General features: G+C 38.5%; 1 protein-coding gene across 16 annotated transcripts in view; it reads right to left on the reverse strand.

The window, feature by feature from the left end:
- Positions 1–24,948, reverse strand: part of CCDC171 (coiled-coil domain containing 171) — a 338,655-nt gene that overhangs the window by 6,318 nt on the left and 307,389 nt on the right. Inside the window, exon 25 of one of the 16 annotated variants that reach the window (XR_006549855.2) lies at positions 4,477–4,559. The exons of the other annotated variants lie outside the window; for them this stretch is intronic. The gene's annotated coding sequence lies outside the window, so the exon portion shown is untranslated. The remainder of the gene's footprint in view (positions 1–4,476; positions 4,560–24,948) is intronic. 16 annotated transcript variants of the gene reach the window in all.

Consider the following 24,948-nt stretch of genomic DNA (forward strand, 5'->3'; position numbering starts at 1 on the left):
GTGAAAGGAGTACTGGACTAGAGATCAGAAGACTATATTTTCCCCTCCCAGTTCTGTTACAATTCAGCTGTGTCATTTAGGTGAGTGAATTAGTACTCCTAGGTCTCACGTCCTTTGCCTAAAACAATGAAGAGCAGATGATACCACTCTAATGGCAGAAAGCGAAGAGGAACTAAAGAGCTCTCTTGATGAGAGTGAAACGGGAGAGGGAGAAAGCTGACTTAAAATGCAACATCCAAAAAACTAAGATCATGGCATCTGGTCCCATTACTTCATGGCAAATAGGTGTGGGGGGGTGGTGTGGAGTGGAAACAGTGACAGATTTTATTTTCTTGGGCTCCAAAATCATGATGGATGGTGACTGCAGCCATGAAATTAAAAGACACTTGCTCCTTGGAAGAAAAACTATGACAAACCTAGACAAAGTATTAAAAAACAGGGATATCACTTTGCCGACAAAGGTCCAGAGTAGTCATGTATGGACGTGAGAGTTGAACCATAAAGAAGGTCTAACATCAAAGAATTGATGCTTTTGAACTGTGGTGCAGAAGAAGACTTTTGAGAGTCCCTTAGACTGCAAGGAGATCAAAGCAGTCAATCTTAAAGGAAATCAACCCTGAATATTCATTGGAAGGACTGATGCTGAAGCTGAAGCTCCAATACTTTGGCCACCTGGTGCAAAGAGCTGACTCTCAGAAAGAAACCCAAATGCTGGGAAAGACTGAGGACAGGAGGAGAAGGGGGCAAGACAGGATGAGATGGTTGGATGGCATTACTGACTCAATGGACATGAGTCTGAGCCAGCTCCAGGAGATAGTGAAGGACAGGGAAGCTAGGAGTGCTGCAGTTCATGGGGTTGCAAAGAGTTGGATATGACTTAGTAACTGAACAACAGGACTCTTTCTAGCTCTGAAGTTCTACATGTCCACCATGATTGCAACCCATGATAATGTGTGGCATAAGGTTAACACCTAAGTTTTGCGAATACCATTAACCCATAATCAGAGTTCCTAAACAAAATTCTTCAGATTTTGAGAGGATATAGATGGGCCACTCTTAAGGGCAAGGAATACATACTGCAGATGATTCTTTAAAAAAGCCAAACAGATAATAAAATTAACCATAGTTTAGATGATGTGGCTACATTCAATTAAATTCTGTGATACATTTTTTATTACTTCGACCTCCATGATGATGTTTTAAGCTCTGTAAATTATTGACTGATTTTAAGTAGAGTACGCAGCTCTACATAAACTGATGAAGGAATCAAAGTACCCACAAGAGGGCCTTATGAAGAGGCTCCCTTGCCATTTCTACTTTAGCTCCTAATACGTTCTTATCACTAGAGTCTTAGTAATCAGAACACAGAATTTTCTTCCTTCTGAATGCTTCAAGTTAGTTAACCAAATTTTACCTATTTTCCACTTTTGCCATTAGGCCTCATAGGATACTACAGTCAGAGTTGACAATAATTACGTGTATGGTTTTCTCTTGTGGAATGCTTAGTTATGTACCTCAGATATCTGTCTATCTATCTGCTTATTCATTCAACCACACACACATATACATATACCTGATAAATATAGCTACACACATACACTTGCTATACATATATATGTGTGTGTATATAAACATATACAAATATATATACATATATCCCTGCTAGCACATCATTAAATATTTATTCCTTGAAGCCATCAATTATAACTTTGAGTTACCAATACCAAACCTGTAGAAATATTTTACACATTCCTCCCTCCCTAAGTTATTAAAACCTTAGTACAAAATAAAATAAAATAAAATAAAATAAAATAAAATAAAACCTTAATCCAGACCAGTTTCATCTTCAGTTCACTAACAAGATAGGCTAGGTGGGGATATGTGAGTCAACAGGGCCCTGTAAAAGAGTCTCCAGAGAGAGAGAACACAATCTGAGAAGCTTAGGCACCTAGAAATTAAAAAGAAAGGGCAATTATAGAGGGAGAAACAAATCAGAAAAGGGAGGTAGAAGATACTAATAACCAACTCGATTCACATCACAGCAATTTACTCCTCAAGCAGACATTTCACATTCGTTCGAAAGCCAGAGTTCTTAAGTCAGTCTGGTTCAGTTTCAGCCTCAACGACTTGGTTAATGTGGTAGATTAATCAGATTATGCCGTCCTTATAAGCATGCTCTTTGCCATGTGACATGCAGTTGTTTGCAGCCTGGTTCACAAGCACACTGCTGCCCTACCCTGCTCGTCTAGCATTTCCTCACTTGTACTCTATAATCTGCTTACATGGACTTGCAGATTATTACATAGGCTTGAGGCTTCCCTGATAGCTCAATTGGTAAGGAATCCATCTGCAATGCAGGAGACCCCAGTTCAATTCCTGGGTCGGGAAGATCTGCTGGAGAAGGAATAGGCTACCCACTCCAGTATTCTAGCCTAGAGAATTCCGTCCATGGGGTCGCAAAGAGTTGGACACGAGTGAGCGACTTTCACTTCACTTCACTTTACATGGACTTGTGAGTCAGGAAATAAGATGTTCCATAGTTCACACCTGCCTCCGGTCTGTTCACTGTCTGGTATACACCTCTCTCCTTTGTGGGATGAGTGTGCCTTCTCTACCTTTCAGACTCTGCCAAGGTTCCCCTCCTTGTAAGCCCTTTTCAGCTCATTGCCACACGCTTCCCCAACTGCAGTGAGCTGCTACATTCAATCACATGTTGGCATTCCTTTGTGAACATTTTTATGTTTTCACTTACTTCATTCATCTCCCAGAAAACTATGAGCACCTAGGGTAATGGAATCATGGCTTTGTATTCCTAGCACTTAGAAGAGTATCTGGAAATAAGATTTCCAACTGATGAATGAATAAACAAACCACTCATGTTATTATTTCATGATTTTGGTTTTATATTTTATATTTGGTTATTTCATGTATGTACAGATTATGTCGCAATTAAAAGTAGCACAGTGCACTGAAAAGAATTCAGGCTTTGAAGCTGAAGAGGCCTCAGGTTCTGAGTCTGCCATGTACTCACTATGTGATCTAAGACATGTTTCTTAGCCTGTGTGAGCCTGCATCTTATTCATTATATATGAAGACTAATCCTTCATCGAGCTGTTAACAAGGATTATGAAATAATATACCAAAAAAATGCATAACATACAGTAGCTCTCCTTCGCCTCTCTTTCTACTCTTCTCAAGTGATAATAAATTCCAAATTTTGAACTAACATGTATGAACATAAATGTCAGGCACTGTGCTAGGTTTAGCTTTACAGGCTTTATCTCAATTCTCATAGCCGCTCAAGGGGAAGGTACTGCTACTCTTAATTTTATAGTCCAAGAACCAGGGATCACAAGAGTGGCAAGCACCGCTCCACGTTGCACAGTTTGTTAAGCGGTGCAAAGGGATCCGACTCTTGATCCATGATTCTTCTCCCCTTATGCCTGGCCACCACCTTATCACATCACCCAAAGAAGACACAGCCTCAGGCTTATTCCTATCCAGAGCTATTTCATAAAGACAGCAAGGGCTCAACAAATCTCTGTGAAAGTGGAAAAGAAAAGCATGTAGATTGTACTAGAGGTTAAAAATAGATGTTTCTCTTTTCGATAATATGGTTTCTTATAGTCCACTTGAATATCCACAGTACTGGAGTAAATGAATAGATTTTATGACATTTACATAAAATCCAAGTTCTAGCCCTTTCACCAAAGAAGCTTATATGTTGTTACATTCAGAGATTACACTCAGTGCTGAAGTTTTAAATTACACTATAACATTTAAACTTTAATTTTAAATTGCTTCAAAGATGTCTTGTGCCTGACAAGATAACAATTCCCATTTTCTTCTCTTAGATGTTTAGATTTCCTGACATGATTGAGGTTGGAGAAAGAGTCAAAGAATTTTCCCAGATGGCCTTTGTTCTTTCTTTTCCTACGTCCCTTCACACCCCTGTGCTCCCAGTCTGCTCCTTTCCTGGCAATTCTGAGACACCTGACAGTACAGAACACTAGAAATGGCCAGAAAATTCCAAAGAGACCATTTCCCCCCTGGATCTTAAGAATGTAAAATTTTCAAACAAACAGAGAGAATGTGAAAAGTAAATATATCCATACACTCATGTATATTAAAAAGGGACAAAAGTTGGATAAATAAAAACTTATACTTAATTAATTGAATTAATTAGTTGAATAAATAAACATTGGAAAATTGCCAAAGCAAAACTGAAATGAAAAGCTGATAAAATATACGCAACACACATGATAGCCATAGGGTAGTTTTCTTAAATTACAAAAAACTTATGAAAATCAAGGAAAAGAAGAACCTAATTAGAAAATAGGCTCCAGATAGTGCATTTATTAATACTGGATTCATCTGTAACAGGAAACTCAAAATGTCAGTGGCTTTAACAAGACAGAAGTTTATTTCTCTCTGATATAGCTATATGAAGCTACCAGGAATCCAGACTGCTTCTACCTTGGGTTCCACAGTCTCAGTATGTGGCTTCCACCTCCAGGATCCAAAATGGTTGCTCAAGTTCCAGCCATTATGTCTGCATTCTAGCCAGAAGAAAGAAGGACAGTAAAGGAGAAGGTATCACTTACATTTGAAAACACCTCCTAAAATCAGAGTACTTTTGTTTACACCCCATTGGCTAGAGTTTAGTCATGTGGCTGACTTAGTTTCAGGGGAGTCTGAAAAATACAGCTTCCCCCTGCCCCTGAATGGCCTGGGTAATAGAGGTTCAATTACAAAGAAAGAATGAGAAAAGAGGTCAGGAAACCACTGACAGCCTCCACCTCAGATATATATTGGCTGCTTGGTGGAGGACAGAGAAATACAATAACCAATAAACATATAAAAAAGAGGTAAACCTCATTCACAATTAAAGAAACGCAACACAAAACGTGACAATGAAAGCTTACTTTCTGCCTATAAAATAGCCAAAAATTTAGATGTCTGAAGCAACCCACCGCTAAGAGAGGGAAACAGGCAAGTTCCTAGCACGTAGGCTGGGCTGTACTCTGGTGCAAACTTTTGGGAAGACAAAGCTTAAATTGTACCTGTTTTTGATCCAGCAACTCCACTGTTAGACATTTCTTCTATGGCTACACCCACAGAAGCTCACCAAGATGAGCATACAGACGTATTCATCAAAGAATTCTTTTAGAAAAACACTTTTTAAACGAAACTGAAGTGTTAAGTGAAGTATGATACAATCACATCATACAACAATTTTGAAAACTGATGTAAATATGTAAGTACTGATGAAGAAATACATCCAAGTGAAATAAGATTCAAAACAGTGCATGCTCATGCGCACGCACATGCATGCGTATGCATGTCTGTGTGTGTGTATAAAGAGAAAGAACCCATTTGTATTTAAAAAAATACGTAAATAAGTACAGGGAATTCCCTGGCAGTCCAGTGGTTAGGACTTTGTGCTGCCACTACTGGGAGCTTGAGTTCAATCCCTGGTTGGGGAACTGAGATCCCACATGCTGCACAGAGCAGCCAAAAAAAAAAGTATAAACACATACATGAATACATATATTTTTTCTTCTTTCTGGAAAGAGAATCACAGAAACTGCTAATTATTTATAGAAAAGGGGAATAAACTGGAGTACGTATTATAAGGGAAAAGCTTTGAAAGTCCAAAATATTTTCTTTCTGTGTTTTTTTATCTTTAAAACTACTTAACCACAATCAAAGGTTTTAAACTGGCAGTTCACAAAAGTCAAAATACAACTGATTAACAAACAAATGGGAAAAATGGTAACTGCCAATAGTAATCAAAAATATAAGGGAAATGAGATGTTTATTACCAACCAAAATTCAATTTAAAAAAATTGTGATAACTGATGTTAGTGAAGGCATTAAAAAACAGGCATTCACAAATTGCTAGTGATGTATGAACTGATTGAACCATTTGGACTATAACTTGGCAACTGTCTTGAAATAGTTAATGCCATTTGACCCAACAATTCCATTTATGATTAGTTTCTTAATATTAATAACAGACAAAAGTTAGAAATAATCTGTTATTCAATAACAGAAGTACATTTAAGTAAGCTTTAGACACTTGATGGAATATTATATGGCTATAAAATTTATGGTTATATTAACAAGTAGTTGTAGAACACAGACAAATGCTGAGGCTTGACTAGGGGTCAGAAGCCTTTTTCTATTGAGGATCAGATAAATATTTCATGCTTTGCAAGCCATATGTCTCTGTTACAACTACTGAACTCTGCTGTTGTAGCCCCAGAGCAACTATAGATAATATATGTCAATGAATTAGTGTGGCTATGTTCCAATAAAACTGCATTAATGAACACTGAAATTTGAATTTACCATAATTTTCACATCATGAAATATTATTCTTTTTTAATTCATTTTTAAACATTTAAGAATGTAAAAACCATTCTTAGTTTACAGGCTATACAAAAACAGATGGCAAGTAGATGTGGTTCACAGGCTGTGTTTTTGCCCACCCTTGAGCAACTATATAAATGAAAATGAGATACACAAAATCACATATGATACTTGTTGTGAGGTATTGAGACTGCAGGAATTTCTTCCCTCAGCTTCTGAATTTTCCAATTATCTACAGCACTTTTATAACTAAAACTGCTTTATTGAAAAAGACTTTATTTTATACATACTGAAACCCATAGTTTAGTATAGTTAGGATTCTGAACTGTGTGGTCAAAATGAAATGTAATTGGTTTGTTAAAGGTCTCAGAGGGGAGGTCGTGAACCAAGTGTTTTCGCAAGTTTTGAAAATCGGATTTTAATTTAGCTGAGAACACTTTCTTCCTTCAACGTTTCCAGTTATCTAACTCATATCCACCGTCTGACATTAAGTACACACACACATGAGTAACTCGCACCTCTGCACAAGCGTAGCTCCTCATGTGGAGTGGCTACTTACAACCTGTGCGCCTTCATTTAACTCCAAACAGCACTTCCCGCTGCCAAGTTACGACTTCTGCGGTCTAAACGCACACATGTCACACTCTCTCTGGGAACTATTAAGCAAAAGTTTTCTGACCACTTTTTCATTACTGAAGAATTTCCTCTTAAAGTTATAAGTCCTTTTTTATTCAATGTCAAAAATTTAGTAATATCTGGAAGCTATAAACTTAGACCTTTTAGCAGCATGTTTTCCTCTGAGTAGAAATACTGGCCATGCCCTCAGGTAAAAAAGAACAGAAGAAGGAAGAAACATCTAAAATTGAAAGCTGTTTGAAAGAGATTGTTTTCCTTAATCTCACTAACATGGTATCTGTCAGTCACATATTTCAACAAAATTAGCAATGAATTCACATGTTAAAAATCGAAACCCATTTTTTACTGCCCCTCCCTTCCAGGGCTGGTTTAAACCATGCTCCTTTGTTACTCCACTTTATCAAACCTGAAATCCCCAGCCATTCCTCATGAAACGTTGCAAACAGTCTTCATTCCCCTGCTGATCATCGAAGAGATCCATGCTATATTCCCCAGGGCTGTTGACCCTTTGACCAGTCCCCCAGCTGGGCCCTTCTGGAGGGACTGGTTATCTTGAGTTAAAAGAATGTGGCCTCTCTGTTTCTCAGTGAGAAAGGAACCCTTCAGATGTAAGACAAATCATGTGATCTGGGGTTCACATCTGTGGAATGCCTTCCAATCACAACCAGCACTGGGGCATACGTTCCAAAACAAACCACTTAGCTGGCAATGACATTTCCTTTACATGATAGGCAGGAATGCTACTTCTGATAGAACCAGGCCATTTCCAGCAGTCTCAAACCAAACCCATCTCTAGGGAGAACATCTTATAGAACTGTGAGAGTAATGCAGCAACCACAAAATTCCAAAATAATAGAGCTATGGATTCCATTTCAAGAACCTACTCCCTACATGACCAATTCCATATGATAGACTTTCCCCAAGACAGCATAAAACATATCTAAACCCACACTCACTATATTAGGATCCTAAATTAGCTCCACTCACTGATTCTTTTAATAGATATTTACTATCTATTAAAAGAATAAAATCAAAGAAGTAACTAAAATGCCTAGAAAGTGTCAGACATGGTTCAGGGTACTGGGATACAGAAGTGAATCACACACCAAAATTCTCTGCCTTTGGAGAGTTCACCTTGTCCTTGACTACCTGTGTTTGGAGTCAGTTCTTAAATTATAATTTGTTCAATATAACCACACAACTGCTGTTTTGTAGTATTACATTTTGATGGACAATGGTACTTAGAGTTTGCTAGACTCATTGTTCCATGGACACAAGCAAGGTCCCAGTAATGAGTCACATTTCCCTAGTTCTTTCCTGACCAGATCACACATGACCTCAAACTCCCTGTCACAAGTTGCTGGGTGCCTGACATCCTTCCATCAGGGCCTGCCTCCAATGTATTAGAGAGACTCACTGTGCCATATGGGCACCATCTTTACACAGACTAGCCCTACACCCACTCTTCCCTCTGAAACCTGTGGTACTCTGACTGGAACCCAGTGTCTCACACTGTCTGTCATAAAACATTTCTTTCAGCTTCCACCTGTAGGCATCTTTTTCTCAGAGACCAGAAGCCAGTCCATAGGCCCGCACAGAGGAGAAGACCTACACTGCTCTCTCTACTTCTCGTCACCTCCTCTGACCACCTGCCCACAAAACCTCCACTTGTCCTTCAACCATCCCCAAGGCCCTCAGTCACATAAACTCCCCAAGAGCCTGCACACCACTTTTTCACAAAGGCCTTGATTTGTCTGAAATGCAACTCAGGTTAGGGTAGCCACAAGATAGCAATTTTGACAAAGGTTTCAAAGCTTTTTTCTAAAATTTTCATCTGTTATTCAAGTGTCTCGTCACTTTCTCTAGTCTACAAATGCACTTTTAATTTTTCTAAGCAAGTCATTCCTTCAGACTTCTCTCTTTTTTCTACTTGACCTCTACTTTATTATATATTTATTTATTATCTGAGAATATTCAAAATTTCTCTTGAAGACAAGAAAAAAATAGGACAGATGTAACTCATAACAAGTGTTAAGCATAGAGAATGAATCAGCCAGTTATGTGAGATAAGAGGCAGAATCTATATGATAGGAAAAGGTATTAGTTGGTCCCCTGCAGGACAGGCTACTCCCAGACAAACAAGAGGGAAAGGTGCACCACCTCCAGGTTAATGTCATCCTCAAATTGCCCCCAATGGCTCAGCCAATAAAGAATCTGTCTGCCAATGCAGGAGAAACAGGAGATGTGGGTTTGATCCCTGGGTTGGAAGATCCCCTGAAGAAGGAAATGGCAAGCCACTCCAGTATTCTTGCCTGGAGAATCCTATTGACAGAGGAGCCTGGTGGGCTACAGTCCATAGTGTTGCAAAGAGTCAGACACGACTGAAGCACAGAACACAGGCCAATTGCCCCAGAGCCACAGAGAAAACCCAAAGCTGTCCGGCTGCCTAAGTGGCAAGCTACAGAGACTGGCCAGGAGTATTTCTCAGAACAAGTGTGGATAAGTGGACCGAGGCATCTTCAGTCACCTGATTCCGCTTTCTTAGCGCTCCACCTTGGTCCCATAAGCTCACGTGGAGAAGGCTGATGCAGCTGGGAGAGAGGCATTTGAACACCATACGAGCAAGGAACCAGAGAGTAGGGTCTGTCCCCCTGCTGCCTCCCTACCATCTGCTACTTGCTGTGTGTTTTAGATTGATTTGCTAAACCATGTGATTTGAGGATCCTAATTTCATCTGTGAGACCTCCTGTTCTGTGAGTTCGGGGATAACCTGCCTGCTAGAGTCCTTGGAGCCTACCATTAAGTTAAGGCAATCTCCCATAGACTCCTTTGCCCCTGAGACTAATCAAAACGCTGATCCTGAAGCAAGCCCTGCCTTCTCCTATCTCAGATTCTCTTCTTCAAGTGGCTTTTTCTATTTAAAGGGAGGCTTTTTCGTTTCATACATGATATTTTACATGTTTCAATGCCACGAGTTGCCAGTCCAGGTTCGATGCACGATACTGGATGCTTGGGGCTGGTGCACTGGGACGACCCAGAGGGATGGTATGGGGAGGGAAGAGGGAGAAGGGTTCAGGATGGGGAACACATGTATACCTGTGGCGGATTCATTTTGATATTTGGCAAAACTAATACAATTATGTAAAATTTAAAAATAAAATAAAATTAAAAAAAAAATAAAGGGAGGCTTTTTCTATTTAAAAGGAGACTTCTTCATTGGGTTTTCACAACTCACCTCAGGTATCACCTTGCCCTCAAACCTTCCCTGAATCCAGCCCCCCTGCAGTTGGGTTACAAGCCCCTTCTTGGCATTATCCAGCCACCCCACTCTGCTGCTTTTATAACAGCACGGCATCACAGTCTGCTGTGTGCTTCAGCCTGTGCTCTTTATTGTAGTAGCCACTGACCATATGTAATTAATTTTAAATTAATTAAAATTGAATTTCATGTAAAATTAAAGTTTAGTTCCTCAGTCACACTAACTGTCCTCCACACATTCAACAGCCATGACGCCACATCACAGTAAGTCACAATGGTCAGAGCTGGCATGGGGTGCTCCTTCCTTGGAGGCACAGACTATTTTATCTGTGTTTGTTTCAGTATTACCAGCGGCTTGACTTGCCGCTGTTTAGTCACTAAATCATGTCCAACCCTTTTGCAACCCATGGATTGTAGCTTGCCAGGCTTCTCTGTCCGTGGAATCCTCCAGGCAAGAATTCTGGAGTGGGTTGCCATGGCCTTCTCCAGGGGATCTTCCCGACCCAGGGATCGAACCTGCATCTCCTGCATTGCCAGGTGAGTTCTTTACCTGGGAAGCCAGTGGCTTGACTAGTGACCAGAAGAGCACAGCCATACCATATATTTGCTTATTTTTGACTGAATACACAGCTTCTAATCCATATTCCAAAGAAAGCCAATAGGAAGACATGATTTGATATTAAACTTTTCTCTCTGAAAAATGTTATTTCGCAATGTTTAATTTTCATTCTTTAACTCTAACTTTCTCTGATTTTTCCTTTCTAAAGTGTTCAAAGTTTCAAAAGGATTCTCCCTGTTCCTTTCTGTGTTTATCTTTCTCCACCTGGTGAGAGGCATTACAGCATTTCACCTTAGGCTGCTCTGAAAGTAAAGGAAAGAAGCCTGTGACAAAAAGACAAGAGGACAGTTATCTTGGCAAGTGTGCATCCACAAGACACCCAGGCCGGAATCCTAGTTCTCTCAACCTAGATTGGCTGTATCAGAGAAAGACGCATTGCTTATTCTCCTGCTTAAATTTTCAATTTTTATACTCTCTTGAGAAAAGGATTCTATTATAAGCTAAATTTGGAGGCAATATAATTGTTTGATGTAAACCTTCAAAGTTTCCTTTGAGCTGAATGTCTATCTGCTTGGGCAGAAAAGGGGAAAAGAGGGAATTTACATTCACTTTGCTAAACATTAGCATCTTTTGTTCAATCATTTGAATGCAGGACAGTTCTGGGAAACAGCTTAGAGAACAAGAGTTGACACATACAGTGGAAAATCTTTTAAGGTGCTTGGATTCAATGAGGGAGAAAGTGAGACGGAACCATATTTCAGCTCCCTAACTGTGCTCCAGTCTGCGGGAACTTTGTGACAGGTCTCTGTCTCTCAGCTACACTTGACTGGCTTTGGCTGACATTCAGCTGTCAGACAGCAACCCTCAACCAGGCCCCTAACATGCTCCACAGCTTCACCCAATTAACTCGCTTTCACTTGACACAGCAGCAAAAACTTCATAATAGGTGGTCAAGGTGCATGGTGTCTGCCTGCCCTCGACCTGCTCACACACAGCAAGATGTTTAACTACTTTCTTCTCGCCAACGTGCTCAGAACTAGGATGACTACAATTTAGTCACTCCCTCTATTGAACTGGACGGGAATCTAGCAAGCAGTACAGTGATGCACTAAGGAGCTGCTCAAAAACAGATCTCTAGATGACTGAAGTTAAAGTTCAGCTCAGTTCCTTAGGCCCTGAGAGGAAGATTTGATTTTTAGATTATCAGAACTTAATATCAACCAGCAATCAATTTATGGTTTTGTTGTCATTCAGTCGCTCAGTCGTGTCCGACTCCCTGCCATCCCATGGACTGCAGCACACCAGGCTTCCTTGTCCTTCCCTATCTCCCAGAGTTTGCTTGCTTTCCATTTATGGTTAGTATCACAAATAATAGGATTGTATTGATAGAAAGATGACCTGGGATAGGAAAAACTTTTGACAAGTAAGAGCAGAAAGGTCTAGGCACAATTCAAGAGTACAGAATTCAGCCTTTGCTCTTAAAAATGCACTTTGAGAAACTCAACAATTTTTTATTAGGTTTTTGTCCTGCTGCTTAGCCTTTGAGGTGAAATACACTGTACTTGAAAATAGACTTGGCTAATAGTTAAAAACTTTTATACTTATTTTGAAAAATGATCTGGGTAATTTACACATTTTCTCTCATCTCTCAATACATTCAGACCTAAGTACATAATCAGTTTTCACTTATTTACACTCTGAAGATCTGAATTTTTTTTAATGTTATGTAAAGAAAAGTAATATAAACTGTACTGCCTTTGGTTCCCTACATTTATAAACTCATGTGAGGTAAAGGCCACCAAAAAGTCACTTTATGATAGGATTCTTCATTATTGACATCCAAATACAGATTCTTGTAGCTGTTACCAAGATAGAGTTACGATTTCAATTCCAAGGACCCTATCAGTGATCAGAGCTGAAAATCTAATTAAAGGAATGGGAATGCTAGCCTCCAGCACCACGAACTAATTCTAGGAGAAATTTACCACTACTTTACACCAAGCAAAGCAGAGTTTAAGCATACCTTCCCATTCGATATGCGTCTGAGATGATGTCCTAAACTTTTGGAGTCAAGTCTGTAAGTAGCAGTGCTTTTGTGACATGCCTTCAAATTGAAGGAAATCTTTCTCTACATAAAATACTTATCTGTTGTTTTGAACACTGCTCACTTCTTACCAGAAGCTCAAGGCAGGGATAGATCTTGACTCAATTGCTGGGCACTTAGGAAATCACACGGCATCCACTTTATCCATCAAGTTCTGTCAATTTCTCCATCTATATTATCTGGCCACAGTCTAATCCTTCTCTATCGCCGCTGTTACTGACCTCATACAAGTAATTCTCACTTCTCACTTGGTCTTCTTTAATATGACTTATCACAATTCATTACAAGTATTCCTGTATATGTCTGTCTTCTCCAAACACCTTTAGATCCCTGAGAGAAGGTCCCTTATCTCATCCTATTAAGGATGTAATATAATTATATTATAATATAATGCTTAAGAGTGCCAAATGCTTAAAATACTTTGAGTTCGTAGTGCCTAGGCTCAAATCTTGTACTCTATACTGGTAGTTTCTTCATCTAAAAAGCGATAATAACCCTCCTTTGATAGGACAATGAAAATTAAATTAGTAATATACATCAAGTGCTCAGCACAATGGCTAGCACATAGTAAGCCTTCAATGAATGTTGGTATTGTTGTTACTCTTATTATAACATCTTTAGAACTTGGCAAAGTACATAGCACATAGGAGGTAATAAATGCATGGTGAAGGAGTAATTAGGTAATAATTATGTAATCTTTTTGTTTCATTTCAGGATGATATAAAGAATAAAAATTGTTCATGAAGAATATGAATGATGGATTTAAAACTTTTGAGTTGTGATACTATCACTTTATAGAAATAAATAAGCATTGAAAATATCTAAATTTTTAAAAATCAGCAAGGTCGTGAGGTTTCTTAGATATTTTTTCTGAGCAAATAACATGCTCTTCTGAGCATAAAGAAAAACAGTTTTTATTGTTTAAAAATAAATGTTTTTAATTACCTTCCTTTTTTAGAGATTTGATGGCTTGCTTATTCAATATGAGGATGACCTCATTATCTACAGAATTTTTAAGGAATGTGAATAAAATGTTTATTTGAAAGGAAGGTTTTACTTAGGATACTTTTCAAAAATGATCTTAATTTTTTTTTTTTCCCTGAACACAGTTTTACATTTTTCTATCTCAAAGCTATTGAACATCTTAACCAGAAGAGGAGTTTGGATTGATATAATATAGGCATACTTCCTGGGCTGAAATGCACAAAAATAACAGGCCATGTTTTATAAATATTTTATGTCTTTTAAGTAAAGACATCAAAAAAACAGTTAATCCTTTACAATTTAAAAAAGTTACTAGTATTTGAAGTATAAAAAAAAAATTTGCCACACTTTTCTATTTCAACTTGGTTTACAGCCACCCTGAGTAATTCCTTTTATGAAACTAAATCCCACATTAAACTTACCAACTGTATCAGTTTCCCAGGGCTGCTATTACAAATAGCCACGAACTAGGTGGCTGAGAAAAACAGAAATTTATTCTCTAACAGTTCTAGAGGCTAAAAGTCTGCAATCGAGGTACTGGCAGAACTGTGCTTCCTCCAAGGCCTCTCAGGAAGAATTCTTCCTTCCCCTTCCACCTCTGGTAGTGCCTGGAAATCATCGTCATTCCTTAGTGTGGAGCTGCCTCACTTCAGTGTCTACCTCGGTCTTCACATGGCCACCTACCCTCTCTGTGTGGCTCCCCTTAAAAGGACACCGGTCACTGGATTTAGGGCCTGCTCTAATCCAGTATGAAGTCATCCTAATTTAACTGATTATATCTGCAAAGGCCTTATTTCCAAATAAGGTTACATTCTGAGGTTCTGAGTAAATGCAGAGGACTCTATTCAGTCTACTATCACAACTGCGAACAGCATAAGAAGGAACAAATTAGGGTTATTATTCCTTTAATTTGGGGCTCAGGGTACCTATGTAGTTCTACTTCAGGCTGTTTTAGATACTAGCTCAATTATTAGCTCTGTAAAACCTTGAGGATTTCCTAAGCCCTATTAACTTCTAAAGGTCATTGTTCATAAACATCATCTCTCACTGAAGCTTTATATTTAGTCTTCACATGTTACTAAGCAAATGGAGCAAACATTTGTGGAGGCCTCATTATATATGAACGTGAACTAACCTTTTCCCCCTTCATTTCTAATTGCTGAATATTTTACTTTCATTGTAAACAAAATACATTCAGAAAGCAGTAGTTTTTTCAAGTGTATTAAATGATGCCATGATAAACACAAGCTTTTATCTAGAAGTTCCAAAAACACCCTATGAAAGAAATTTTTTAATGTCTGTGAACATTAAGGTTTCAGAAACTTTCTAATATATATGCAACTATAATTTTCTAATAAATACATACAGAAATGTTTTCTAACAATAATGATACACACGGTTACTGTTCCATTATCCAAATTCATGTGATAGCAGTCTGCTGTCTATCCCAAATCCCAAAGTAGCTTGATTTGTTAGGATCATGGTTTTCACTTTTTAAATAGACATAATTTTATTATAATAGGATATTATTTATGCAAAGAAATGAGACAGATTAAAATGTTAATTTTATAACTTAAGAAATAAAACCTCTGCATTCAAGGAAAAAAGTATTAAAATATAAAATTGATGACATCTACCATCAATAAGCCAAGGATTTAGAAATGAATCTTGAAACCTAACTATGTAAGTTAATTTTAGGCAAAGAAACAAAAACACCAAGCAGAAAGCATTCTAATGCTAACTCCAAAGCTATGCCTAGAAAAAAGGAGTTACTCTAACACCTTGGTAGTCCCTTCTTATGTTGAGAAAAGGTACAAATCATAGTTCTATGCTCAGCTGATTAGAATATGATAGAAATGGCATTAATAATAACAGCAGAGACTTTATAGGTATCCTTCCTTTTAATCTCCATACAAGCCTAAAGAAAGAAGCTTCTGGTATCCTCGTTTTTACATGTGAGGAAACTGAAGCACTGTTGAAGAGGCTGTTGACTTAACGAGGTTCACGTGGTTAGCCAAGTGGTGAAGCCAGGATCTGAATACTCCTAACTCCAAGGTCCCCACACCCAGCCACTGTGAATGAACTCTTGAGTTGGACTGCCTGTGTTCAAATCTTTGCTTCAGCACCTGGTAAGCCATACAATAGGGAGATAACAACAGTACCAAAAATAATATATAACCCCAGGGGTATTGCAGTATTAACTAAACTAATACATACTAGGTTCTGAGAATGTTACTTCATACACGGGAAGTACTGGATAAATGTCAGCTAATCTCCTCCTCCTCCTCTTCCTCTTCCTGCTCTATACCAGCCAGCTCTCGGGCTTGAAAACCATGTATATATCCCTAAGCTCTGTCTCACATTCATAGACTGTGACTTGTCTGGAAGATACTTTTTCTTGGTCACAAGGGGGCTTTGATAAGAAAATGATTTAGGCCAAGAAAAAAAGTGCTGGCCACAGTAGTTTACCAAGAGCCAGCAGTCTCAGTTCACTGGCTTACTAGCTGGATGGTGTACACAAATCACACAGGATTTCTGAATCTCACACATAATACCTTCATCACAAAAGCTATAAGGTGGTATATATGGGTATATTTTGAAAACTGTAAAGAACTGCAGAAACCAAATTGTCATAGTTATGAGGAAAATGTCAACTCATAGCTTGACCATGAATGCATGTACGCCAGCAGCAACTTGTTTCTGCTCAAATAGTTCTCCCTATCCGGAGTTCCTTATTCAACCCCTATCATTCCTTCAGAATCAAGCTCAAATACAAATTCTCAAAAACATTCTAGCCACCCCAGTCAAAGTAAATCTAACTTTTAAAAATCTATGGTTATTTGTCATCTTATGGCTTGATGGGAGCCTGTCCTGACTCATGAGCTAGATTACAAATTTCATCAAATCAGCAACTCTTCATTATGCCTTTCTGTATTCAAGGCATATGCAGACACAATTATCTTCCTTACATAAAATATGACGAGAGAGAGAGCTCTAAAAGATTTTAGAACTCTTCAAAGAGGAATAAAGCTCACTGATTCAACAAGCTTCTGCTGGTCACTTAGTAAAGAGTCAGGCACAATGAGGGTGGGCACTAAGGACGTAAGGATGATTAAACACAATTCCTGACCTCCAGACCAAGCTTAGACTCAAGCTTAGCAAAATGAAATATGTACGCAGATCTGAAGGCCTTGATCCTGGTCTAGTTCTAGAAGCACAGGTCAGGTCTGAATAAGTAACAGTGATTTGACATACTCCTTGAAGGTATTATAGTTGATTCTTGGGACTTGACCTTTTTTTAACTTTTTTCCTAAATTGTTAAGAATCACTAAAGGAGAAAGTTTACCAATGCTCCCAAGATTTTTCAAAACCAAGGACAGTCCCTGGATCAACTGGAACCTTGGAAGAAGCTGAAGTGGGACTAATATAGCCTGGAAACTAGAAAATAAATTCATAACCCCAAGTGCATAAATAAATCCATCATAAGTACCTGGGGGGATATATCTCAATTCTATGATCCCAGAGGTTTTTGACCTTGTACAGGAGGCAATGATCAAGACCACCCTCAAGAAAAAGAAATGGAAAAAGGCAAAATAGTTGTCTGAGGCTGCTAAGTCTCTTCAGTCGTGTCCGACTCTGTGCGATCCCATGGACAGCAGCCCACCAGGCTCCTCTGTCCACAGGATTCTCCAGGCAAGAATAGTGGAGTGGGTTACCATTTCCTTCTCCATTGTCTGAGGAGGCCTTACAAATAGCTGAGAAAAGAAGAGAAGCCAAAGGCAAAGAAGAAAAGGAAAGATACTTCTATCTGAATGCAGAGTTCCAAAGAACAGCAAGGAGAGATAAGAAAGCCTTCCTCAGTGATCAATGCAAAGAAATAGAGGAAAACAATAGAATGGGAAAGACTAGATATCTCTTCAAGAACATTAGAGATACCAAAGGAATATTTCATGCAAAGATGGGCACAATAAAGGACAGAAATAGTATGGACCTAACAGAAGCAGAAGGTACTAAGAAAAGGTGGCAAGAATACACAGAAGAACTATACAAAAAAGATCTTCATGACCCGGATAACCACGATGGTGTGATCACTCACCTAGAGCCAGACATCCTGGAATATGAAGTCAAGTGCACCTTAGGGAGCATCACTACAAACAAAGCTAATGGAGGTGATCCATCACATTCCAGTTGAGCTATTTCAAATCCTAAAAGAAGATGCTGTTAAAGTGCTACACTCAATATGCCAACAAATTTGGAAAACTTAGCATGGCCACAGGACTGAAAAATGTCAGTTTTCATTCCAATCCAAAAGAAAGGCAATGCTAAAGAACGTTCAATTGCACTCATCTCACACACCAGCAAAGTAATGCTCAAAATTCTCCAAGCCAGGCTTCAACAGTATGTGAACCATGAACTTTCAGATGTTCCAGCTGGATTTAGAAAAGGCAGAGGAACCAGAGTTCAAATTGCCAACATCCATTGGATCATTGAAAAAGCATAAGAGTTCCAGAAAAACATCTACTTCTGGTTTATTAACTATGCCAAAGCCTTTGACTGTATGGATCACAACAAATGGTGGAAAATTCTTGAGAGATGGGTACCAGACCACCTGACCTGCCTCCTGAGAAATTTGTATGCAGGTCAAGAAGCAACAGTTAGAGCTGGACATGGAATAACAGACTGGTTCCAAATTCGGATAGGAGAATGTCAAGGCTGTATGTTGTCACCCTGATTATTTAACTTATATGCAGAGTACATCATGAAAATGCTGGGCTGGATGAAGCACAGGCTGGAATCAAGGTTGTGGGGAGAAATATCAATAACCTCAGATATGCAGATGACACCACACTTATGGCAGAAAGTGAAGAAGAACTAAAGAGCCTCTTGATGAAAGTGAAAGAGGAGAGTGAAAAAGCTGGATTAAAACTCAACATTCAGAAAACAAAGATCATGGCATCCGGTCCCATCACTTCTTGGCAAATAGATGGGGAAACAATGGAAACAGTGACAGACTTTATTTTCTTGGGCTCCAAACTCACTGCGGATGGTGACTGCAACCATGAAATTAAAAGACGGTTGCTCCTTGGAAGAAAAGCTATGATCAAGCTAGACAGCATGCTAAAAAGCAAAGACATTACTTTGCCAACAAAGGTCTGTCTAGTCAAGGTTATGGTTTTTCCAGTAGTCATGTATGGATGTGAGATTTGGACTATAAAGAAAGCTGAGTGCCGAAGAAATGATATACTTGAACTGTAGTGTTGGAGAAGACTCTTGAGAGTTCCTTGGACTGCAAAGAGATCTAGTCAATCCTAAAGGAAATCAATCCTGAACATTCATTGGAAGGACTGATGCTGAAGCTGAAACTCCAATACTTTGGCCACCTGATGCAAAGAACTGACTCATTGGAAAAGCCCCTAATGCTGGGAAAGATTGAAGGTGGGAGGAGAAGGGGACGACAGAGGATGAGATGGTTGGATGGCTCAATCAACTCAATTGACATGAATTTGAGCAAGCTCTGGGAGTCAGTGATGGACAGGGAAGCCTGGCATACTGCAGTCTATGGGGTTGCAAAGAGTCAGACAATACTCAGCAACTGAAGATCTCAAAATAAATATACAGTTTTTAAACTTGAGATTTATTCATTTAATAAATAAATATTAACTCACTGCTATGACATGCTTAATTCTTACATGATTTCTTATCAATGAACCTGTTTTTTTAAATATATAGTGTTCTCACTATTTTACAGAAATACAAGCAGGCACAAGTTTTTATCATCTGTATGATGTACCCCCTATGCATTGCAGAGTTTCTGAATTCATCAATAAATACTTGCTTCTGACTTCTGCTCCTCTTATCCTTAAACTGATGCCCAACTGCCATCATGCCAATTCTAGGGTCACTGAATTAAATGCATCAGTGACAACAGTGACAAACCCGGTAACAATGCTGAGAAACACACACGTACTATGGAATCATTATTATGTTGCCATGAACCTCATAGGAAACAGGAAATCTTCAAACCGAAAACGAACATCAGAAAGAGCTGACAAGACAGCCAGCGGTTTAACTCAGGACCTGTCTCCTTACTCGGTTTGGTCTGGGTTCAGCAGCTGCAGTCAGGGTTCAGGGCTATTCTCAAGTGGACTGACATTCCTATCACCAGATTCTTAAACTGTTTTTCTGCCTTTCTTTTTTTAATCTTCTATTCTACATGGCTACAAATGTTGTAGGAGCTCTTTTATCAGAGTTTAGAATTTTTATACATAAATAAAGCAAAGAACAAGTCAGCATAAAAAAGAAATTAAATTTCTAGAATACCTTTCATCTTTCTTATGGTAAAGAAACAGATTTCTTTCCCTTAGGGATATGAAATGTAAACATACAAAGATTATTTGTTGCAAAATTATGATTTCTACTAAACTAAAATGTGTATCCTAAGCACACCCTTTACGTGAACTTAGGCCTTAAACCAACGGTTCTTCTATTCTTTGCATTATTTTTAAGGCCTGATGGTCAACTAGAATACTCACCATCACCAACACCACTTGTTTACTATATTTCATTAGTATGCGAGGGACTGTACAAGATACTAACAAAGACACAACTCCTGATCCCAGGTGAAATTCAAATACAACCACATATGAGAAATTTCTTTCTTTTCCCCTTGTTCTTCCCTTAAGAAAAGGGGTAGAGGAGACCATAGACACAGCATTTTCAGTAGTAACTTGACATAACAAATGATCTTAACAAGAAAGAAATTCTGAACCCACAGAGACAGGGGACCAATCATAGCCACATGCTTGGCTTTTTGATAAACTGAATTTCTGAACAGGTTGGTAAACTTTAAGTTGGACCACATAATTTGGAATTTGTGACAGAATTCTGAGCAAACTATTGCTATGTCCCAGATACTGTGCTAATATCTAGGAATAGAACAATTTCCTATTTATATGGCACTTCTAGTCTAATGAGGTTAGTTAATTAACAACCCATTACAATATGGTATGATTAATGTTATGAGTATAACTAGATGCTTGAGGAGAGATTTGGAATTTAAAACTTAGGGGGAAAATCAACTGAGCACAAGGCAGAAAATAATATTCCAAACAAAGTAATCAGTATATATCAAGGCTTGTGAGAGAGACTACCTGGCACTAATTTAAGTAAAAAACTGATTTAATAAAATCCACAATTAATAGATTGGTAACCCTACAAATATCATGATTGATAATGCTCTATTAGGTCTTTCCACTTTGTGATTAAAAATGAATTGACTTATATAATATTTGTATATACTTTGCTTCTAAATCACTAGTTGAAACAGAGGGTTTCGGGCCGCTGCTTATTGCCCAGGATGTTTTTCAAACTACACATTCTACATCTTTTCAATAAATGAACAGACAATTTGAATAAATTTTCACACTTTTATATTTTTAATACTGGATTTCAAACACTAAAAGCATCAAAATGTTGGTATAAGAATTTTGATCCAATGAGTGGGACTTATGGTTCTGGGGAAGATCATCTGAAATAAATTTCCATATCTATTTTTCTTTTTTGATTCCTTACTACCACTGTATTTCAACATCAGTGTTTTTTATGCCTGCTACCTCATCCAGTGTTACAGTATGGGCGCAAATTAAGTAAGAATAAGAATAAAAAGTTAACCTGTGAGAATGGTTAAAAGTACAATGGTATTCCCAAAGTGCTCAACTAAGTAAAAAATGAGCTAAGAGCTTCCTGGAGAATCCCAGAGGAACCCAGTGGGCTACAGTCCGTAGGGCGGCAATAGCAACTGAGCCCAAGCAAGAAATCAGGAGTTTCTATGAGCTCCTGTAAGTTCCACTAGTCAACATGCTAACTTTATATGCATTCAGCAGCTATCAATATTCCATTACAAAGGTAAAAATATTTAAAACTTCATTTTCTTTATTAATCTAAAAAACAGGAACTGAAACATGCCATTATTACCATTAATGACCTGAATCCTCAGAGAAACCTGCCAAATGAGTGAGTTAACACAGAAGTGGCACAAACCCATAAAAGGACAGCCTTTAATTTGTACCTACATGCTTCAGAAGGCTACCAAGTAGAACAGAGGTTGTGACAGAATTAATAACGTGAAAGCAAAAAGCATCTGTTTAGTACTAGAAGGCACCCTAGAGACCTTCTGGTCAAATCTCCTCTTTTTACAACTCTGAAAATTCCCAGAGAAGTTATTTGCCCAGGAGCATACAGCTAGCGTGGCAGTGCCAGGAGGAAGTTCTAACTCTTGCCCCTCAGTCCAGCGTGTTTCCACTGTGCTGAACGAGGGGCACACGTGCCTCTAACTCCTCCGCACCTCAAAAATCACAGGTAGAAATACTGAAGACATAAAGCCATGATAGCAGTCAGTACATGAAAGTTGTGATGAGGAAGACAGAGAGAGAAAAATCAGTGAAATGTTGGATAGGTTAGCCAACTTTTATATCTTTGTTGGTTCCCAAATTCAGTCTGCAAGGCTGGCTTTATGCAAAGGGCTCTCCCCTTACTCCCATAAGGAAATTCTGTGAATATCCCTACCAAAAGGGAAGTTGAGGCATGAAGTCAGTTACCTCAGCACTTCTGTTGCCCCGTAGATTTCCTTCAGTCATTGAAAAATAGAAATGACCATAACTGACTTAGAGCTTAACTGGATAAGAAAGCCAAGTATAAGATGTAGACTAAAAAACATATGCTAAGACATGATTTTATTTCCTTAAAGGTTAACTATATGCTTTTACCCAAAATATGTACACCACTATTCTCCCCAAAACAAATGATAAAAAGTTGTCATTATATATTTAATGAAAAAAATCACCAACAGCAATCAAGGTCAACAGCTGTTCGTTAAAAAGTTTATGCATAGGGACTTCCCTGGTGGTCCCGTGGTTGAAAATTCCCCTGCCAATGTAGGGGACACAGGTTTGATTCCTGGTCCAGGAAGATTCCACCTGCTATGTGGCAACTAAGCCCGTGCACCACACCTACCGAGCCCGTGCTCTAGAGCCCGCAAGTTGCAGCTACTGAGCTTGTGTGTTGCAGCTACTGAAGCCTGCATGCCCTAGAGCCCATGCTCTGCAACAAGACAGGCCACCGCAACGAGAAGCCTGTGCATCACAACTAGAGAACAGTCTCTGCTCGCCCCAACTAGAGAAAGCCTGCAGGCAGCAACAAACACCCCGTGCAGCCAAAAATAAGTAAGTCCGTTTATGCGTAAAGCAAGAATATTTGGTGTTCCTCTCTTCTTGATATGACAGGGGTCCTCAAACGTTTTTAAAGCATACGTCTTTTGTTAAATGAAATCTTACTCAGAAATTTAATTTCTGAACTAAAATAAGATATAAGTAAAGTTAGTGGCTCAGATGGTAAGGAATCTGCCTGCAATGCAAGAGACATACGTTTGATCCCTGGGTCGGGAAGAACCCATGGAGAAAGGAATGGCTACCCACTTCAGTATTCTTGCCTGGAGAACACCATGGACAGAGGAGCCTGGCAGGCTACAGCCCATGGGGTCACACAGAGTTGGACACGCCTGAGCAACTAATACAAAGTTACCCTGCTTAGAACGAGGTAGGAGTGAAAACTCTGTTTTCTAGCCTTCCCTACTCCCATCCTGAGATACCTATATGAAACAGGGATAAATAAGACTGAATGGCTATTTCTAATAAATGATAAACCCCTCTATACCTAGCTTTCTTAGTTCTGAAATAGGGATCAATTTAAACTCTTCCAAATATTGCTAAAAAGCGTTACTACACACCTGATGCCTTTGGTTATCAGTGCCATTAAAAAGAAGAAGCAATGTGGTTATAAAATCCAAATTATTTTAATAACTTTACTTCAAATTTCTTGGTTCTTTTACCTGCTTTGGGAAAGACATTTAGCTTCTTTTAAAGAAGTGGAAGATTTTATATTCAAATAAATATGGGTCAGGAAATGTTTAAGTAAACAAACCAAGATTTAAAAAAAAAAAGATTACTCCATAGGCAAAATACAACAATATATAAATAATGAATACCTATTTTTCTATACAAGATACATATATATAGCTATATACATATATCTAGATTCAAAACTCCTTCCTAGGCCACCTTCTTTTTGCAAAAAAAAAAAAAAAAAATGGTTATACTGTCAAGAAAAGTCAAAAAAGATAGGGAATACCTAAGAATCTATAATATCCAAAATGCTACTTAATAAAATATTTTAAAATTTAAGTCATAAGCCTCCAAGAGGATTAACAAAATAATGTATCAAAACAATCACACTGGCATGATAAAATTAGATATAACCTGTACTGTACACAATCTATATGATATGTAGTTTCAACCAAATTCCTATTTCCAGTTGGAACGCATCAGAAGTAAGAAGGTGGCAACTAGAAACATAAAGCTGTAACCTTAGCTGGCCCTCACATTCTGGAAGGGTACCTTTCCAAAGGTGTCAAACACTCAGAACAAAAGGAGAGCCAAAGGAATGAGCTGAATTCAGATTCGATCAAAGTATGCCCGAAGCCAAAGTTCTGGGGAGCTAAGGCAGCTATGTCTTCCCAATTTCTCAGCTGACATAGACTCTTAAGAACAAGTGCAATATATCCAAACTTCAAACTGATATAACATGGAACTTTCAATTCTCTGTGCAAAACACAACTTCAAAAGGAAAGAGGAAGGCCCTTTGTTCTAGGTAAAAGGCTTTAACCAGAGACCTGGTGAATCCACCACTCTTCAGACACAGTCATTTTTTACTGAAAGAAAAAAAGAATAGCTTTTTTATTTTGGACAGAAAATTATAAAACTTTTATTAAAGTGTAAATGTTCTTGTCTCTTAACAGCCTAAAGGCACATTCAACTTAAACTTGGTCTTTCTTAATGTGTCTCTACTATTTCGTAACCTGGAATCCATTTTCTGAGAAAAACGTTTATTTCTACTGTTAGGTCAAGCATGGGTTTTGGACACACAGACAGGGGTTTCCATCTTAGACCCGCGCGGTAATGGCAACGGGCAGGTTACT

This window comes from Bubalus bubalis, chromosome 3 (assembly GCF_019923935.1).
Source record: "Bubalus bubalis isolate 160015118507 breed Murrah chromosome 3, NDDB_SH_1, whole genome shotgun sequence".
NCBI classification, from domain to species: Eukaryota; Metazoa; Chordata; class Mammalia; order Artiodactyla; family Bovidae; genus Bubalus; species Bubalus bubalis.